General features: G+C 35.8%; 1 protein-coding gene across 7 annotated transcripts in view; it reads left to right on the forward strand.

Moving 5' to 3' along the window:
* Nucleotides 1–20,946, forward strand: part of UBE3A (ubiquitin protein ligase E3A) — a 98,926-nt gene that overhangs the window by 31,983 nt on the left and 45,997 nt on the right. The gene's annotated exons all lie outside the window — the stretch shown is intronic.

The following is a 20,946-nucleotide window of genomic DNA, read 5'->3' on the forward strand; positions in this document are numbered from 1 at the left end:
ATTCAAGATAACATTCTCTGGATGTGTAAGAAAAATATTTGGAAAGTGAAATAGGTAAGACTTCAGTATTGGTTGTAAGAAATTAAGAAGTTTAAGGTAATGGGAAGGTGGTAATTATTGAAGGAAGTTTTTGAGGTAGTAAGGGTTGGAATGAAGAATATAGGTATAGGGATTGCTCTGGAGTAAGAGCAAAGAGCCCATCTTGTGAAACTAGAAGGAGGTAAAGATGGATATGTGATGTTAACTGTGTTTGTAGGTGAGAATGGAGACGTCAAGGTCATTTTTACCTGCAGTATTTTCTCAGTAAATTCGTTTAGGTCTGTTACACCACTGTTTCTGTCTCCTTTGAGATGATACTAGATACTTCTTGAAAGGGAGGTTCAATTGTTAAGTTTGGAAACTGCAGAGTTAAACAGGTTTCTTTACTGAAAACAGTGGAAATATACTTTGAAGTGCTTATAAACATTGTGAATCTCCAAGAAGGGACTATAAGATGTATTTTTCAAATTTATGTGTCTATGTAACTTTTTTTTTCTAAAAATTTTTTTGTGGTAAAATAACACGTAACAAAGTTGACCATCTTTGTTATTTTTAACTGTGTAATTCAGTTATGTTAATATTGTTGTACAGCCATTGCCACCATCATCTCTACAACTCTTCATCTTGCAATACTGGAACTATTCCCCCTTCAACCTATCCTCTGGCAACCATCATTTTACTTTCTATGTCTGTGATTTTGACTGCTCTGTCCCCTATAAATGGAATCATTTATATTTGTCTTTTTGTGATGGGTTATTTCACTTAGCATAATGTCCTCAAGGTTCATCCACATTGTCGCATATGTCAGAATTTTCTTCCTTTTTATGGCTGAATAATATTCTTTTGTGTGTGTGTGTATGGCATTTTGTTTATCCTTTCACCCATCGATGGACACTTGGGTTTCTTTCATGTTTTTGCTATAATGAATAATGCTGCCATGAACATGGGTGTACAAGTATCTCTTTGAGACCCTGCTTTCATTTCTTTGGGTATATACCCACAAGTGGGATTGCTGGATCATATGGTAATTCTTTGTTTAATTTTTTGAGGAACCTCCATACTGTTTTCCACAGTGACTGTACCATTTTACATTCCAACCAAGGGTTATAATTTTTCCACATTCTCGTCAGTACTTGTAATTATCTGTTTTTGATAGTTGCCATCCTGATGAAGTGGTTTTTTTAATTATAGCTTTGTGACCATGTAACTTTTTAAGAAATATGTTTTAATAGTATTTTGTGGAACACAGAGTTTGATTAGGGAACTTGAGGATACTATGAAACCTTGGAACGTGTCTGGGGGGAATGGGTGAAGAAGTAGACCAAATATTATTGAGTCTCATGCTACTGAGTGGCCAGTTGAAGTTAGGAAACTTATCATAGTTGGAGTTTAAAGACTTTTATAGCCAGAAAAGAGGCATGGTATTTCAAGGTTGGGTGTTAGCAGAGCAGATAGGACAAAACTACTAATGGCATGGGCATAGGTTGTTAACACTGAAGTAGTTGAGTTTATATGTCATTGATGTTGGCCATAATTGGATAGGTTGTGGGGCCAGGTAGAAGTGTTGGGTTGGTTATAAAAGCCTGATAGGTCAAAGAGATAGTTCAGTGTAAATGAAATTTTTAGAAGGATATAGATGATGATGATGATCAAGGGTTGGGCGTTTAATATGCTTACGGTGGTGATTGGCTGATGTAGAGAGGAAGTGAAGCTTTTTGAAGAAAAGTAAGTATTTTGGGTGCGAGGGGGCTAAAATGTTGGGATAGATCATGAATACGGACGTCGAAGTTGGCTTGCTGGTGATGTAACTGGGGGCAAAATAGAGCCTTTAGTATAATGGGTATAATTTACCAGAAGAGGGGAAACATATTGAGGTAGATAACATGACTTTCAAAGTGTAAGTTGTATTTGTGTTATGTTTTATTTTGTTTAGATGGACATTGTTTTAAATACAAGGACTTAGAAGAGTAATAATGGACTAACGGGTTTTAGTTGTCTATGAAAAAGTTCACAGAAAAGGGATACAAGATAAGTAGTGTCTTTTGGGGTAATCCAGGCTTTAGTGAAAGCTAAGAGGTTGGGGAACCATTATATGAAGCATTTGAAGATTAGGGACAACCTGTATTTTAAATGTTTTTCTGGAGATCTTAGTAGGTTAGATTAGTGGAATAAATCAATAATAAAGAATAGAGGGGCGCCTGGGTGGCTCAGTCAGTTAAGCGGCTGCCTTCGGCTTAGGTCATGATCCCAGGGTCCTGGGATCGAGCCCCACATCAGGCTCCCTGCTCCGTGGGAAGCCTGCTTCTCCCTCTGCCACTCCCCCTGCTTGTGTTCCCTCTCTTGCTGTGTCTCTCTCTGTCAAATAAATAAAATCTTTTAAAAAAATAATAATAATAAAGAATAGAAAAGGGTAGGTGAAGCTTGGTACTTTAGTAAAAATCAAGGATGGCAGTAATGTGAAGCATGATAGGATATTTGTCACAAGATTCCAGATGAAGCTCTGGTATTAAGTTCTGGTTGAGTTCAGCAAACTTACACTGTTTAACTTGACCGTGTTAAGGTAGAATAGCAGGAAATCAGACCTACCACGATGTCTCAATAATGGTGTGTAAGGTTCCAGACATAATCGCTGTAATGTAGCTCTAAGTCTTCATGTCTGCCCCCATTTCTCAAATTCCTATACCTTTGGAAACCATACCAGGCAGTAGTTTAGTAAGGTGAATAGGTCAACATTTGTTCTACCATAATTTCGTGAGTCTTGATTTACAGAATAGATAATGAAGGATTCTTGGTTTTATCTAAGAATTAGCTAGGGTCTTTGATTAATGGCAGCATCTTACATTTATTGAAGTATGATTTTTTGGGGGGCACTTGCAGGCACATTTGCATTTGGCATCTTTTAACTAGGGAACATCTTGGGTGCATTTTAAATGGTAATTACATAAAATTAAAGAATATACCCGTTTGTTTTTAGGAATTATTAGTGTTATCTGTTCTCTGGGGTGCAGAAAAATATAGTAAACATTTTTAACATTTGCATGCCATTCTATAGTTTAGCCTAGAAATAGAACTAACAAAATAACCCAGATCTTTTTATCCAGTTGTATGTATATTCTCTCTCTATTTTGTTTAAACTTATATATTCGTGGCATCTTTTTGCACATATTAATTTAGACTTTAATTTTTTTAATGATTTCAAAGCAGTTTCTAATAACTTCAGATTTCTCATCTTTTGGTATTTACTCTCCACCCCTATCTTTAATGCTTAGGTTGTTTTCAGGTGTATAACCAAGACAGTAAATGGAACAGGAGTAAACGTATCAAGTGATTTATGGTTCCATATATATCAAAGCTGTTTAAATAAATGCTTAGTTTTCTCTAAATGTTGGTAGGACCTAAGACCCAGGTCTCAGACCCATCATTATCTGTTCTCTCTAGGTAAGAGCTTTATCAACTCTCATATTTCTGTCTCCAACTCCAGTTTACCCTCTGAATTGTAGACTCATTTATCCAATAATTGAATGTCTGATTCTCAAACTTAACAAGTCCAAAATAGTTCTTGATTTTCATCCTCTCAAATCTACTTGTCTTGTTATCTTTTTGCTATCTCAGTTGGTTAGCAACTCTTTTTTTTCTTCCAGTTCATCCAAAACTTTGGAAGCATCTTTTTTTTTTTTTTTAAAGATTTTATTTATTTATTTGAGACAGAGAGAATGAGAGACAGAGAGCATGAGAGGGAGGAGGGTCAGAGGGAGAAGCAGACTCCCTGCCGAGCAGGGAGCCCGATGCGGGACTCGATCCTGGGCCTCCAGGGTCATGACCTGAGCTGAAGGCTGTCAGTTAACCAACTGAGCCACCCAGGCGCCCAAAGCCATCGTCTTTTGCCAAAAGAATGAAATTGTTTCCCAGTAGTCTTGCTTCTTCCATACTTGCCCCTTTCAGTGTATTTTCTGTGTAGCAGCCAGAGTGATTTTTTTAAAGATTTATTTATTTATTTTAGAGAAAGAGAGAGAGCATGAGTGGGAGAAGCAGAGGGAGAGAGAATCTGAAGCTGACTCCATGCTGAGCGTGGGAGCCTGACACAGGGCTCGATCCCACAACCTGACCTGAGCTGAAACCAAGAGTTGGATGCTTAACCGACTCCATCACCTAGGCCTCCCCAGAGTGATCTTTTTAAAATCAAAGTTAAACCATGTTATTTATGATTAAAACCTTTCAAAGGCTTCCCACCTTAGAGTAAAATCTGAGGATCTGCAAGGCCCTGTATGAGCTCCCTTGCACTTGTGTGGCCTTTCCGTTTCTCTTGCTCATCTTTGCACTGGCTTTATGGTCTTGCCCTTATGTTTTGATGTTCTTGAGACTGGGGCCTATTGTTTGTGACCCTTCTCTGATATCCACATGGCTCCTTTTAGTTGCCTTAGAGCTCTCTGCTCAAATGATGCCTTATCAGAGAGGCCCTCATTGACCAACTTCATCAAAGAATGGTCATGTTCTGTGTTCTCTATTACCCTTACCCTGTTAGACTTATCATCATGGGATTTAATGTCACTTGACTTGATGCATATTGATTTCTTTGTTTATTGATTTCTTTGTTGTCTGGTTCATTTAATTCTAGAGTGGAAGCCTAATGAGAGTGCCTGGTCTACAATAGGTTGTAAATACTTAATATGTGAAAGAGTGAAATTACTAAATTAATGCAAAATGTTTATTTCTGCCTTTTTAATTCCCTTACAGAAATGTAGGAAGAATTTTCTGGCATCAGTTTATGTGTTAGTAAGTGATAAATACGTACACAGCCATAGAACTTGTGTAGTAGCACCTAACGTCTTGAACACTTACCGTATGACAAGCCACTATGCTCAGTACTCTGTGTGCATTCTATCATTTGATAGGAAGTGTGAGCCTTTTTTTAAAAACAAACAATAACCAAAATATTATTTTATTTATTTCTTTAGGTATATAAAGTTTAATTTCTTAAATTTGCATTTTATTTTTTATTGACATATAATTGACACATAGTATTACATTAGATTCAGGTAATAGTCATTCAACAGCTTTCTGCATTATACCACGCCCACCACAAGTGTAGCTACCATCTGTCACCCTACAATGCTATTACAGTACCACTGACTATATTCCCTGTGCTGTACCTTTCATCCCTGTGACGACTTCATTCTATAACTGAAATCCTGGACCTCCCATTCCCCATTTTGGTTCTCCCACTACCCTGCCCATCCCCTCTCCCCCAGCAGCCGCCAGTTTGTTCTCTGTATTTACGGGTCTGTTTCTGCTTTTTGTTTGTTTGTGTCCGGTTTTTTGTTTTGTTCGTTTTGTTTTTTTGGGTTTTTTTTAGATTATACATGTAAGTGAAATCATACTGTCTTTGTCTTTCTGTGTCTTACTTATTTCACTTAGCATACTGCCCTCTAGGTCCGTCAGTGTTGTCTTAAGTGGCAAGGTAATACTACTTTTAAAGCTAAACCTTTTAATCAGATTAGATTATGGAGATACAGCTTGTATCCTCTGAGATGGTAGGGAACTGGTACAATTTCTTCCTTAAATTTTTGGTAAAATTCACTAGTGAACCAATCTGGTTCTGGCACTTTCTGTTTTGGAAAGTCTTTTATTTATTCAGTTTTCATATCAGATATAGGCCTTTCAGGTTGTGTGTTTCTCCTCAGAGTTTTGGCAGATTGTGTCTTTTAAGAAATTGGTTCATTACATCTAGGTTATCAAATTTGTGGGCATAGAGTTATTCATAGTTTATCTTTTATCCTCTTAATGTTCATGGGATCTGTTGTGATGTCCCTGTTTTATTTGTAATACTAGTAATTTGTGTCCTCTTTTTTTTTTTTCCTTAGTTGGCCTGGCTAGAGGAGTATTGATTTTACTAATCTTTTCAAAGAACCAGCTTTTGTTGTTGATTTTTCTCTGTTGGTTTCCATTTTTCAATTTCATGGACTTGTGTTATAATATTATTTCTTTTGCTTATTTTGGATTTAATTTGCTCTTTTTCTGGTTATTAAGGTGGGTGTGTAGATGATTAATTTTTTATCTTTGTTTCTAATACATGCATTCAAAGTATAAATTTCCTTCTAAGCACTGTTTTCACTGCATCCCAAAATTTTGATAAATTGTGTTCTCATTTTTACTTAGTTCAAAAGAGTTTTTAGTGTCTCTGGCGATTTCTTTGTTGACTTGTTTAATCTCCATGTATTTTGAGATTTTCCAGTTATCTTTCTGTTACTGATTCTGGTTTAATTCTATTGTAGTCTGAGAGTAGACATTGTATGATTTCTATTCTTTTACATTTGTTAAGTATATTTTATGGCCCTGAATATGATATATCTTGATGCATGTTCCATGTGAGCTTAAGAAGAATGTGTAATCTGCTGTTGTTGGGTGAAGTAGTCCAGAGATGTCGATTATGCCTAGTTGGTTGATGGTGCTGTTGAGTTCAACTATGTCTTTACTGATTTTCTGCCTGCTGGATCTGTCCATCTCTGATAGAGGGATGTTGAAGTCTGCAACTACTATAGTGGGTTCGTCTGTTTTTTCTTGTAGTTCAGTTTTTATGTAGTTTGATGTTCTGTTGTTAGGTGCCTACACAATAAGGATTGTTATGTCTTCTTAGAGAATTGATCTATTTATCATTATGTTGTGCCACTCTTTAACTCTGATGATTTACCTTGCTTTGAAGTTGGTTCTGTCTGCAATTAGTGTAGCTACTCTAACTTTCTTTTGATTATTGTTAGCATGATACATTTTTCTCTTTATTTTTAATCTGTATCTTTATGTTTAAAGTGTAAATAGTATATAGTTGGATCTTATTTTTTGATCCACTCTGGCAATCTGTCTTTCAACTGATGCATTTAGACCACTCATGTTTAAAGTGATTATTGGGGTGCCTGTGTGGCTCAGTTGGTTAAGTGTCCAACTCTTGATTTCAGCTTGGGTCATGATTTTAGGATCCTGGGATTAAGCCCCACATCAGGCTCTGCCCCCAGTGTGAAGTCTGCTTGTCCTTCCTTTGCTTCTCCCCCACTCTCTTTATCTGTCTCTCCCAAATAAACAAATAAATAAATAAATAAAATCTTTTAAAAAAATAAAATGATTATTGATATAGTTGGATTAATACCTAACATTTTTGTTACTGTTTTCTATTTGTTGCCCTTGTTCTTTTTTTGTTTTTGTCTTCTCTCTTTCTTCCTTTTCTGGTTTTACTTGAGCATATTGTTCCATTTTCTCTCCTTTGTAAGTAGTGTTACCCTTCATTTTTACTTTTCTTTTTGGGGTTGTCCTAGAGTTTCTGTCTTTTTTTTTTTTTTTAGACTTATTTATTTGAGAGTGAGAGAGAATGAACAAGCACACAAGCAGGGAGGGGCTGAGGGAGAGGGAGAGAATCTCAAGCAGACTCCCTGATGGGGGCAGAGCCTGACACGGGGCTTGAGATCATGCCCTGAGCCAAAATCAAGAGTTGGCTGCTTAACTTACTGAGCTACCCAGGTGCGCTTAGAGTTTTTATATCTTAACCTAGTCTACATTTAAATAACACTATATCATATCATAGGGAGTTGTGAGTACCTTATAATAACAAAATAATCTTAATTTTTTCTTTGATTATCTGTAGTTTGAAAGTGATATGCCTAGGCATAGTTTTTTGGTTTGGGTGTATTTTTTTTGTGGTTTTTGGTGTGGCTTTTTTTGTTTTTTGTTTTGCGGAGGTTTTGTTTCATTTTCTTTCATTTTTGTTTGTTTTTTTACATTTATCCTTGGTGTTTTCTGAGTTTCCTGGATCTGTGGTTTGGTGTCTGATATTAATTAAAAAGGGGGCATTCTCAGTCTTTATTGTTTCAGATATTTCCTCTGATTCTGTCTCACTTTCTTCTTCTGATATTCCCATTATATATACTACTTTTGTAGTTTTCTCACAGTCCTTGCATATTCTGTTTTTGTCAGTCATTTTTCTCTTTGCTTTTCAGTTGTTGGAGTTTCTTTTGATACATCTTCAAGTTCAGAGTTTCTTCTTCAGTTTCCAGTTCATTATTAAGTTCATCAGAGATTTCTGTTACAGTATTTTTGAACTCTGGCTTTTTTTGTTTGGGTCTTCGATTTTTCTCTGCTTACATTGCTCAACTGTTCTTTCATGCCATCTATTTTATCCATTAGAGCCTTACATATTAATCATAATTGTTTTAAAGTTTTGGTGTGATAATTCCAACATCCCTGCTGTATTTAGTTCTTATGCTTGCTATCTTTTCAGACAGTGTTTTTTTGCCTTTAGTATGCTTCATAATTTTTATTGCTAGCTGCGTATGATTTCCCAGGTAAAAGGAATTGCTATAAATAGGCCTTTAGTAATATGGTGGTGAGGTGTAAGGGGAAAAGAAAGCATTCTACAGTCCTATGTTTCGGTCTCAGTCTTCTAGTGAGCCTGCCTGTGCCTCTGGATTGTGAACTTCATAAATATTCCTCATTTTTTTCCTTCCCTCTTAAGTGGAACAGGATGACTAGAGTGGGCTGGAGTTGGATGTTTCTCTTACACAGGTCAGTTAGGCTCTGAGAGTACCTGGCAGATTAGGCTTGGGTTAACTAGTTTCTTCTGAGGCCAAGTCTTGTTAAGAATAAAGTGCTCTGGTGTATCTCTTAATGGTTCCTTTTTCGCTCCCCTGCTAGAAGCATGAGGGGATTTTTCTACAACATTTGCTCTGAGAACGTAGTCAAGCTTCTTGATATAAATATCACAAAATTATGGGGGCTCTGCTGGGACTAAGTCCCCCTGGAGTTTTTAATGATTAGATTTTTCTGTGCTGAACCTCCAGGAATTTGTGCATGGAGTTTAGGTTTTCCTATCCCATCACAGGTCCCTCTGGCAATTTCCTGCTCTCTGCTTCAGTAAGCCATGGCTCCCTGTATTTGCCTTTCTCTCCAGTCTTTGGGGCAGCATTTTGTTCTATATTCCTCTCTCTCTCAGTAGAAGAAGAGTTACTAATTTTTTAGTTTGTTCAGCTTTTTACTTGTTATTAGATTGGAGTAGCAGCTTCGTAGCTCTTCTGTGTGGAACTGAGAAGTCAGAAATTGAGATATAGCTTGGATGCTTTTATTTTCTATATGGAATGGGAGAAAATATTTCTGTTTGACTTCCAGTTGAGGTATACTTAATGTGTATAATAGCATTTATGGATTAAATAACATCTTGAAGTATACTCTGAAGTAAAAGATACAAATCTCTTTAATCAGATAGAGATCTTTTTTCAAGATCCTCTCCTATAGATTCTGATGTCATGTTCTTTCCTTTGCATATTCTTTTTATACTTCTGATATACCTATGAAACTGGGAGGTTTTTTAAAAAAATACTTATTTTTATTTATTTATTTTTGTTCCACTTTGTTTTAAATTCCAATATAATTAACATACAGTGTTAGGTCAGTTTCAGATGCTGTATAGTGATTCATCAGTTCTTTGCATTACTCATTGCTCATCACAATAAGTATATACTCATTATCTCCTTTACCTGTTTCATCTCTCTCCACACTCTTGGTTACCATCCCCTCTGGTAACCATCAGTTTGGTCTCTGTAAAGAGTCTGTTTTTTGGTTTGTCTCTTTTTTATTTGTTTTGTTTTGTTTCTTAAATTCTGCATATGAATGATAGTATTTGTTTTTCTCTGACTGACTTATTGCACTTAGCATTATACCCTTTAGATCCATACATGTTGTTGCAAATGCAAGATTTCATTCCTTTTTATGGCTGAGTAATACTCCATTTGTGTATGTGTGTGCGCACATAGATATTAGACATATAGATACACACACCACATCTTTATCCATTCATCCATGGATGGACACTTGGATTGCCTTCATATCTTGGCTATTGTAAATAATGCTGTAGTGAACATAGGGTGTGAATATCTTCTTGAATTAATGTTTTCATAGGGTAAATACCCAGTAGTGGAATTACTAGATCATACGGTAATTCTGTTTTAAATTTTCTGAGGGAACTCCATACTGTTTTCCACAAGTGGTTGCACAGTTGGCATTCCAACCAACAGTGCACTGAGGGTTCCTTTTTCTGAAACTGGGAGGTGTTATGGTTAAGTACTAGAAAAAGGTAGGGTTGTTTGACACTGTTAAGAGAAGAGAAATTGAAGGATCTTATTAAAGTTTTGTAATTTGCTAGGTTCTGAGAATATAACTGTAAAGAAGTTATTTGGTCATGTGTCTCAGGGAGGTTGCCATTGAAATAACAGGCAGTTATAATGAGGTGTACTGAGAGTAGGTACAGGTTGCTGTGGGAGCAGAGAAGGGATATGTAATCATCTTGGAAATGATATCTAAGCTGAGTCTTTGAGGATGACTTGGTATAAATAGGGATTATAGTATTCTAGGTAAGAAGAAAACTTCTGAGACCTGGAGCCAATGAAGACAGCAGGAACAAGTCCTTTGAACTGTAGGAAGTTCTGTATTGCTGGAATGTAGATCTAGGAGGTGGGGGGAGATGTGCTAACAAATGTAGCTGGAAGTAGAAAGCCTTGATCAGATAGTGAAAGGCCTTGATACTACTGAAAAGTCCTGGGTTTTCTCCTGATAGACATAGGAGGTAATGAAAAGTGTTAGGCATAGAAGTGGCCTGAGTCATAGTCTGTTTACTTTTCTACCAAATGAAACATCATGTAAGCTTATATACATTCTCTTTTACCTTTTTTTTTTTTTTTTTTGAGGGGGGTGAGAGGCAGAGGGAGAGAGAATCTTTTTTTGTTTGTTTTTTTAAAGATTTTATTTATTTGACAGAGACAGAGACAGCGAGAGCAGGAACACAAGCAGGGGGAGTGGGAGAGGGAGAAGCAGGCTTCCCGCTGAGCAGGGAGCCGGATGTGGGACTCAATCCTGAGCCGGAGGCAGCTGCTTAACAACTGAGCCACCCAGGTGCCCGGGAGAGAGAATCTTAAGCAGGCTCCACACCCAGTGCGGAGCCTGCAGGCTGGATCTCACAACCCTGAGATCATGACCTGAGCCGAGATCAAGAGTCAGACACTTAACTGACTGAGCCACCCAGGCACCCCTATACATTCTCTTTTAAATAGAAGGTATCACACTTCTTGTTCATGGTAGAGATGGATGAGTAGATGAACTGCCTCTGGCTGAGTCTTCTCAGAAAGTAGAATAAGCAGAACCTGGCTATTTTTGTTGAGGTACTCTAATAAAAGGGTTTTTAGCATCTGTGAATTATACATTTTATTCATTATATCTTATGTGTCCCTAAAAAGGTTTTAAGAAACATTAATGGGAATGGTGTCCTTTTATTACATAGAAATTGTTAGCTATAAATGGGATTCAAGGCTAAAAGAGGTCAGTGAAAGGAAAAGGATGTCTTTCCCCCTAAATCACTTAAAAGCAGGACTTTCTGATTTATTAGGTCCTTTATTGGCTTCTCCAGTCTCCTTCCTAGGATAATTGTAAGTATTAAGGGACACACCATAACAAAAAACATTCACTGTAGTTTAATGAATGTTCATTGTTTTTGTTATTTCAGTTTGTAGCACTACCTTCTACCCAGTTGCCCATGACAAAAACCTAGGCATTTAGCTCTTTACATTCATTTACCCCCTACAAACTACATCTTTTAAATATTTCTTGCATTAGTTTCCTTCTATTCATTCCTGCTACTACTACTTTCTTTCCCTGGTCTCTAATGGTAGTCATCACCTAACTGGATTGCCTGCCTCCACTTTTGCCAGCTTTGATCCCAGTTTACAAAATGTAGTTAGTTATAAAGGCAGATTTGACTTAGTCATTGACTTGCTTATTGTATTGCAGGTGTTCTTATTTAGTGGTTTATGAATGGTATGTGAATCTTCTGAAATTTTTTGCAAGGTGGAGTACATGTGCATTTTTATGGGGAGAAAGTGGCCTTTATTAGATTACTCCTCTGCTGACTAAAATCAGAATTCCTTATTTCTTATTAAGTCTCATAATCTGGCTCCTCCCTGCCACTTCATATTTTTGAGTCCTTTTTTGAACATTATACTGTTGAACTTAAGTTGTCACAAGATGTTCTCAATCCCTTGTGCCTTTACTCCCGCATTTCCTTATTACCAAAAACATTCTTTCAATTTTTTTTATCAGCTGCTAGTCATCCTTTGTGACTTACCTTGGCTAAGTTGCCTTTCTTTAAATTGCCATACCTCTGTATTTCCTATGATATTAAAATCATCTGGCTTTCACCTCCTTAAAACAGTAAGTTTCTTAAAGAAAGAGCCCATATGAAGATAGAGGACCTGGAATAGTACTATAGATTCTCAAGCAGAGTTTGAACTATGCTGAAGGAGACATTTGGAAGTCATCAGGTATTACCTTGAAAGAAGATGAAATGGCCCAAAGAGAATTTAAAAGAGAAAGTGTCTAATGGCTGGTCCCTGGGGAGTATAAACATTTCCAGATTAGGAAGGGAAGTCTCTGAAGAACAACCAGAGAGAAAGGAGGAAATCAGGAAATGGTGTCCTGAAAGCCCACAGTAAATTTCCAGAAGGTCTACATTTCTCAGCAAGGTTAAACAAAAGGAGGAGTGAAAAGTGATGACTCGGCAAGAATAGTTTCTACATCACTAGATACAGAAGCTAGGTTATAGGTGCAGTAAGCCGTGACCTGTTTGTTTCCCACACACTGTTATTCTTGTTCTCCACTGATGCTTCTGGACTATTGTTATTCTCTCAGCATGAAAATTCCTGCTCCTTTTGAAGCTATGCATTCTGGGTATGTCATCCTCTGTCTTCATTGTTTAGTGATCTCCCAGTCATTTCTCCGTCTTTGATGAACTCACACTCTTCCACTTTAACCCAGATCCCTGAAGTCTTTGTTTATATGCTTAACTTCCAACTCCCTAGTATCGGAATTCCCCAACCATTTTATCTTTAATAATCACTTCTGCTTTGCTGTGCCTTCCCATTCTCTTGGGCGTGCTAATGTTTATTGTTTAATGTTAATTAAAACACCCACCTCAGGTTGTAGTCCTTGTATGCTTTCTTACTTGTTTTCTCTTATCCCATCTGGTTTTCCTTGTCTTTGAGAGGTGTCCTGTGGCCCATCTACTGTCTTCCAGTTTCAACCCTCTGGTTCTTCTACTTCCTGACGTGGAGTGTTCAGACCCAGGACATTGAATAGATCATATTCTGTATGTTCTCTTTTCACTCAGTTGATTGTTTCCTTTGCTGTACAGAAGTTAAGTTCACTGTAGTTCTTTCTATTTGTCTATTTTTGGTTTTGGTATTATATTGAAGAATGGTGCTTTTGTGTGCTTTTGGTGTTATATTGAAGAATATATATATTCAAGAATATATTGCCAAATCCAATGTCATGAAGCTATTTGTGTTTATTTTGGGAGTTTTATAATGTCAGGTTTTATGTTTAGGTCTTTAGTCCATTATGAGTTAACTTTTTTTTTTTTTTTTTAATGTAGTATAAGATGTAAAGGTCCAACTTCATTCTTTTGCATATGGATATCCAGTTTTCACAGTACCACTTGTGGGGAGACTCCTTTCCCCATTGTGTAGCCTTGGCACCTGTGACAAAGCTGATTTGACCATATATGTAAGGGTTTATTTCTTGGTTGTCTGATGTGTTCCATTGGTCTGTGTGTCTTATCTTTATGCCAGTACCATACTGTTCTAATTTCTGTAGCTTTGTAAGATGTTTTGAAATCAGGAAGTATGAGACTGGCTTTGTTTTTCTTTCTCAAGATTGTTTTTGCTGTTTGGGTTCCATTGAAATTCCATATCCAGGAATTTTAGATTTTTTTTTAATTAAAAAATGCCATTGAGATTTCAATAGGAGTTGAATATGTAGATTGCTTTGGGTAGTATGGACATTTTGACAGTACCAAGTTTTACAGTCCATGAACACAGGATCTTTACATTTCTGTCTTTAGTTTCTTTCAACAGTACTTTGTATAGTTTTCATTGTACAGTAGTCTCCCCTTATCCGTGGTTTTGCTTTTAGTGGTTTCAGTTACCCATGGTCAACTGTGGTCTGGAAGCAGATGATTCTTCTTAAATATTGTCAGAGTAGTAGCCTAATACTACGTTACAATGCTTATGTCATTCACCTCACTTCATTTCATTCATATAGGCATTTTATCATTTCATATCATCACAGGAAGAAGGGTGAGTATAATACAATAAGATATTTTGAGAGAGGCCACATTCATGTAACTTTTATTATAATATATTGTTATAATTGTTCTATTTCATTATTATTACTGTTAGTCTCTTAACCATGGCTAATTTATAAATTAAATTTTATCTTAAGTATGTATGTATAGGAAAAAAACATTATACAAAAAGTTTGGCACTATTGTGGTTTCAGGCATTCATTAGGGGCCTTGGAATGTATCCCCCATGGATAAGGGGGAACTGTTATACAAGTTTTCCACCTCCTGGGTTAAGTTTATTAGTAAAGTATTTTATTCTCTTTGATGCTGTTGTAAATGGGAATATTTTTAAAATTTCCTTTTGTTCATTGTTCATAGAAACACAACTGGTTTTTGCATTGGCTGACTTTCGTATCCTATAACTTTACTAAATTTGGTTTATTAGTTCTAATAGTTTTTTGGGGGGTCTTTGGGCTTTTCTCCAGATAAGATCATGTCATCTGCAACAGAGATAATTTTGTTTCTTCCTTTCCAGTTTGGTTGCCTTTATTTATTTTTCTTGCTTGATTGCTCTGGCTGGGATTTCCAGTACTGTTTTAAAAAGAAATGGTAAGAGCGGGCATCCTTGCGTAGTTCCTGATTTTAGAAGGGAAGCTTTCAGTTTTACACCATTAGGTATAATCTTAGCTTTTCATATATGGCCTTTATTATGTTGAGGTAATTTCCTTCTTTGTCTAGTTTGTTGAGTGTTTTTATTATGAAAGGATGTTGATTTTTGTCAGATGCTTTTTCTTTGTCAATTGAGGTGATCATGTTATTTTTGTCCTTCATTTTGGTAATTGAGTGTGTTAGGTTGATTGATTTTTGTATGATGAAGCATTTTTACATTCCAGGAATAAATCCCACTTGGTGGTGATATAACTCTTCGATGTATTGTTGACTTCTATTTGACTAGTATTTTATTGAGGGTTTTTGCATCAGTAATCAGGGATATTGGCCTGTATTTTTCTCCTCTTTGTCTCATTTTGGTATCAGGGTAATGCTGGCCTCATGGAAGAAGTTTGGAAGTGTTTTCTTCAGTTTTTTGGAGGAATTGGAGAGGGATTCTTATTAATTATTAATTCTTTTTTAAATCATTGGTAGAATTCTCCATTAAAACTATCTGGTTCTGTGTTTTTCCTTGTTGGGAGGCTTTGGATTACTGATTCAATCTTTTTAATAGTTATAGGCTGCTTCAGATTTTTTATTTCCTCATGATTCTGTTCTGTTAAATTATATGTTTCTAGGAATATATTCATTTCTTCTAGGTTATCCAATTTGTTGGCATGTATCGTTGACAGCAGTCTCTTATGATCCTTTTTATTCTTGTGGCATCAGTGTAGATATTCCCCATTATTGAAAGTGGGTATGAAAATGTCCTATTATTGTGTTACTATTTATTTCTCTCTTTGGTTCTTTGTCATTGTTTAACATATCTGGGTACTCTTCTGTTAGGTGCACCTATATTTATAATTGTAATATATTTCTGGTGAATTAACCCTTTTATTATTATATGATGGGTTGTTTCTTACTACAATTTTTGACTGCAAGTTTTTTTTTCTGATTGTGCGTGTATATATCTCATATATATATTTGCTATATATGTATGAGACCATTCCTTCTCTTTTTTGGTTATTATTTGCATAGGATCTCTTTTTCAGTCCTTTCATTTTCAGTCTGTATATCCTTATATCTAATATAGGGTAGCATATAGCTGTTTCTTTTCTTTTTTTAAATCCATTCAGCCACTCTATGTCTTTTGATTGGGGAGTTTAATCCACTTACTACATTTAAAGTAATTACTAATGGGGAAGACTAATTATTGCCATTTTTTTGTTTTTGGTATGTCTTGTTGTTTTTTTTTCTTCTTGCCTGTGAGGTCTTCCTTTGTGTTTCATTGATATTTTTTGTGGTGACATGCTTTGATTTCTGTCTCACTTTCTTTTGTGTATCTTCTATAAGCATTTTCTTTCTGTTTACCATGAGGATTATTACATAAGACATTTTACAGTTGTAATCTGTTTAAAACTGATAGCAATTTCAGTTGCATACAAAAGCTCTACTCCTTTACATCTCTCTCCCCTTTTGTTATTGATGACACAAATTACATCTTCTTATCTTTTGTATCATTCAACATATATTTACAGTTCTAAAAAATGTTTTCATCTTTCAGATTTATTTGAATTGATTTACTCACCACAATTACAGTGTTACAGGATTCTGTATTTGTCTATATATTTACCTTTACCAAACATCTTCATATTTTTGCAAGATTTTATATTGTTTACAGTCTTTTTTTTTTTTTTAAGTTGAAGGACTTGCTTTTGCATTTTTTGTAAGGCAGGTCTAGTAGTGATGAACTATCAGCTTTTTGTTTATACTTGGAGGTCAATTTATTTTTTCTTCATTTTTGAAGGTCAGTTTTGCCAGATACAGTATTTTTGGTTGGTAGTTATTTTTTTCAGCACCTTGCATATATTGTCCCACTTCTTTCTGGTCTTTCTGCAAGGTTTCTGCTGAGAAATCTGCTGATAGTCTAATGAGAGCTGCCTTGTACCTGACTAGTTATTTTTCTTCTGCTGCTTTCAAGATTCCTTCTGTCTTTGACTTTTGCTAGTAATTATAGTGGGTTTTAGTATCTACCATTTTGGATTCATTATAGGTGGAGTCCTTCCTACCTCTTAAAATGAGATGTCCATTTCCTTCCTCACATTTGGTAGGTGTTTGACCATTACTTTTTCAAATAAGCTGTCTGCCACATTCTCTCTTCTCCTAGGATTCCCCAGATGCATATATTGATCAGCTTGGTGGTATTCTATAAGTGTCTTAGGCTTTCTTCCACTTTTCATTTTTTTAAATTTCCTCTCAGTAATTTTTTTTTTTAAAAGATTTTATTTATTTATTTTTGATAGACACAGCGAGAGAGGGAACACAAGCAGAGGGAGTGGGAGAGGGAGAAGCAGGCTTCCTGCTGAGCAGGGAGCCCAATGTGGGGCTCGATCCCAGGACCCTGGGATCCTGACCTGAGCTGAAGGCAGATGCTTAACGACCGCCACCCAGGCACCCCTGACTCAGTAATTTCAAGTGGCCTGCCTTTGAGTTAATTTCTTCTGCTTGACTAAGTCTGCTGTTGATCCTCTCTCGTGAATTTTCAATTCAGTTATTTTATTCTTTACCTCTAGAATTTTTGTTTGGTTCTTTTTTATGTTTTCTTTTTGTTGATAGTCTTATTTTGTTCATGCATGGTGATTTCATCTAGTTGTCTCCTGAGTTCTCTTGTAGCAAATTGGGTTTCCTTAAGGCAGTTATGTTGCTTTTTTGTCAGGTAATTCATAGATCTCTGCCTTTTTTTTTTTTTTTTTTTTTGAGAGAGAGCACAAGTGGGGTGAGGGACAGAGAGAGAAGCAGACTTCCCATTGAACAGAAAGCCCAACAGGGGCTGATCCCAGCACCCTGACCTGAGCTGAAGGCATATGCTTAACCAGTTGAGCCACCCAGGTACCCCATATCTCTGCTTCTTTAAGGTCGTTTCTAGAGCTTTATTTTGTTCCTTTGATTGGAATTGAACTGTGATTCCCTCTTTTTTTGTGTGGCTTTTTTTTCTTTTTTAATATATGCCTTTTATTTTGTTGTTGTGTAGATTTTGCTTTTGAAAAAACAGCCACCTCTTACAGTCTCTGTGAACTGGCTTCATAGAGGGGCAGACAGACAGACAGACATCTTGGTATCTCTAAAACCTCTTACTAGAGTGTATCTTCTTTGGACTTAGGCTTGTAGTTTCCTAACTGAAGGGGTTTGTTGATTACTTTTTCAAGAGCTTATAGTCTTTTACCCTCTTAATATCTTTCTTCAGGTTCTCTGGTGCTGCAACAAGCCGTGAACTGTCTTTTGTTTTCTGTAGCCTCTAGGCATTCAGTGTATGCTGGTTCCATCAGTGCTCCAAGTCAGGCCAGACAGAAACTAGTCCCTTCAGCAGCTCTTCACCCCCCAGAAATGAGAATGTTGGACATAATTCCAGTGGGTGAAGCTGTAGTTGGGCTTTTCATCATGATTATGAACTGTAACTCCAAGGTTTACTCAGCTCCCTAAACCCCTAAAAAAGAGTTTAAGACTGAGCCAAATATTTATAATGCAAAATAGTTAACCAGACCTTTATCACCGAATTCATAACATATTGCTTGGTCATTGGTAGATCATCAAGTATATAATTAACCAAGGAATAAATTTTCTGTTTTGATTATATTTGAATCAGAGAAAAAGTCAAAGACTATATTTCATGATTATCACAGAGAATTGATAGATGTAGTTCACTAATGCCAACAAGTATTTTGTGTTTCTCCCCTTTTAGGATCTTATTGGAGGGAAGTAGATGGATATAGTTTGGTGTTTGTTCATTATAACTTCACTGTAAAATGTGACACTTTTTAAAAAACAAAAACAGGTTAAAGTTGAATAATTTTATATAAATATTTGGTTCTACAATTTTATTTCATGTTTAATGTATAACAGGCACTCTGGGTATTGAGATTATACCTCAAAGTAATGCTTAGGTATTATTATATTAAACGTTTTTATTATAGTAAAAATACTGATTTATAATTATAATTTTTTCCCTAAAAATTATATCTTATTCTATAGTTAATGGCTTATTGGTTGGATATGGTGGTAATGACTTCACAATCATAGATTCAGTCTTGAAATAATTTAATATTTCATGCAATTCCATTGTAACAGACCCAACTTTAAACATACCATAACTGTGTCACAGATGTCTTAATGTCATCCATTTCTAAGAGGTGTAATATATCTAGGAGACCATTGTTCACTTCCAAAATTTTTGTGTTAAATGCAACTTTGAGGGAGGGGGTGGAGTGTTTACAGAGGCAGCATCTCAGAAGGAACAAAGAGATGTACTTACTTTGAGAAACCACTAAGTAAGTGGTTATTAGCTTTTTAGACATTATATAAGCCTTTTATCTTTGGCTTCTTAACTCATATCTTTATTTAACTTCATATTCAATTAAAGTCACTCTACTTACATTGACTTTTTTTATCTTTGCCTTTTTATCTCCTTTAATTATTCTGTACTTTACCATTAGTTTTTATGTTGCATGTCACAGTTACTATTTCTTTTATGTTCTATCATTGTTTTTAATTCTAATTTCAATCTTGTTTGCTCATTGTTCACTAACATATCTGTACTTTCAGACAGTAGCAATTTTTGTGGCTTCATCTTCTTCGTTCCTGTATTCATTACTTATTTAATACAGGAACAAAGAAGATGAAGTTTAAGATCTTTTTTCAGCTCTCATCTTCTACATTGTTGGCAGCCATTTCAGTGGTTCTAACCCCAGTGGCTTGCCATTGGCATAGGAATATTAAACATACTTTCCTAGTATTTGTCTCCATGGTAGGTAAGTTAAGTTGCTATGCATAGTTATGGTCAGCTTACAACTTTTATTTTTATCATTATTGTAGGCTGTTTTTGTTCTGTTTTTGTTTTGTTGAATACTGGATTGATTCAAAAACTAGATTTAAAGTCAGAAAACACAGTAATAGTGTGCCATTGATGACATGTTGGTTTTCCTTTTTCAGCTACTGATGGCTGAAACCATTTCTTCTGCCAGTTGACCGCTCTAAAAAGTTACAGTGTGGTGACAGTATTTTCTCCCAGTGTTTTATTTTGAAAACTTAACAAACATGCAGCAAAGTTGAAAGATTTTTGCAATTGACTCAATATGTCTATCATCTAGATTTTACTAATATTTACCTTGTTTTATCATATATCCTTTTGTCCATCATTCCATCTTTTCTTTTTTTTTTTTTTCCATGCATTTCAAATTGCTGACCTCAGTGCCCTTCCCCCTCAGGTGAAACTATTTTTTTAAGATTTCTGTCAGCTTTTCTAGAGTAAGTTTGGCCTCCCACATATAATTTATTTGTAGAACTGTCTCACAAATTGAGCCTTAGAAATAAAATAAGTAAATAGAAAGTATTGTCTGTTTCAAATGCATATTTTCAGTTGTCTACTTTAACTTTGAGAGCTTTCTCACTAGAAGATCTCACTTGCCCTCCATCATTGATTCAAGAAAAGTCGTGAAATGTGAGGAAATGATAGAAAGTAAGCCATATTTTTAACTTTTTGAGGAACCTCCATATTGTTTTCCACAGTGGTTGTGCCAGTTTGCATTCCCACCAACAGTGCAAGAGGGTTCGCCTTTCTCCACATCCTTGCCAACAGCTGTTCTTTGTGTTGTTGATTTTAGCCATTCTGACACATATGAAGTGATACCTTATTGTAGTTTTGATTTGTACTGCCCTGATGATGAGTGATGTTGAGCATCTTTTCATGTGTCTGTGGGCATCTGGATGTCTTCTTTGGAAAAATATCTATTCATGTCTTCTACCCATTTTCAAATTGTATTATTGGTTTATTTTGGTGTTTTGTAAGTTCTTTATATATTTTGGATACTAGCCCTTTATCAGATATGTCATTTGCAAATATCTTCTCCCATTCTGTGGGTTGCCTTTTAGTTTTGTTGATTGTTTCCTTTGCTGTGCAGAAGTTTTTTTTTTTTTATCTTGATGAAGTCCCAATAGTTCATTTTTGCTTTTGTTTCCCTTTCCTCAGGAGACATATCTAGAAAGAAGTTGTTATGGCCGATGTCAAAGAGGTTACTGTGTGTGTTCTCCTCTAGGACTTTTGTATTTTCAGTTGCATT

Source organism: Mirounga leonina, unplaced genomic scaffold, assembly GCF_011800145.1.
Source record: "Mirounga leonina isolate KUSES-001 unplaced genomic scaffold, KU_Mleo_1.0 Mir_178, whole genome shotgun sequence".
Taxonomy (NCBI): domain Eukaryota; kingdom Metazoa; phylum Chordata; class Mammalia; order Carnivora; family Phocidae; genus Mirounga; species Mirounga leonina.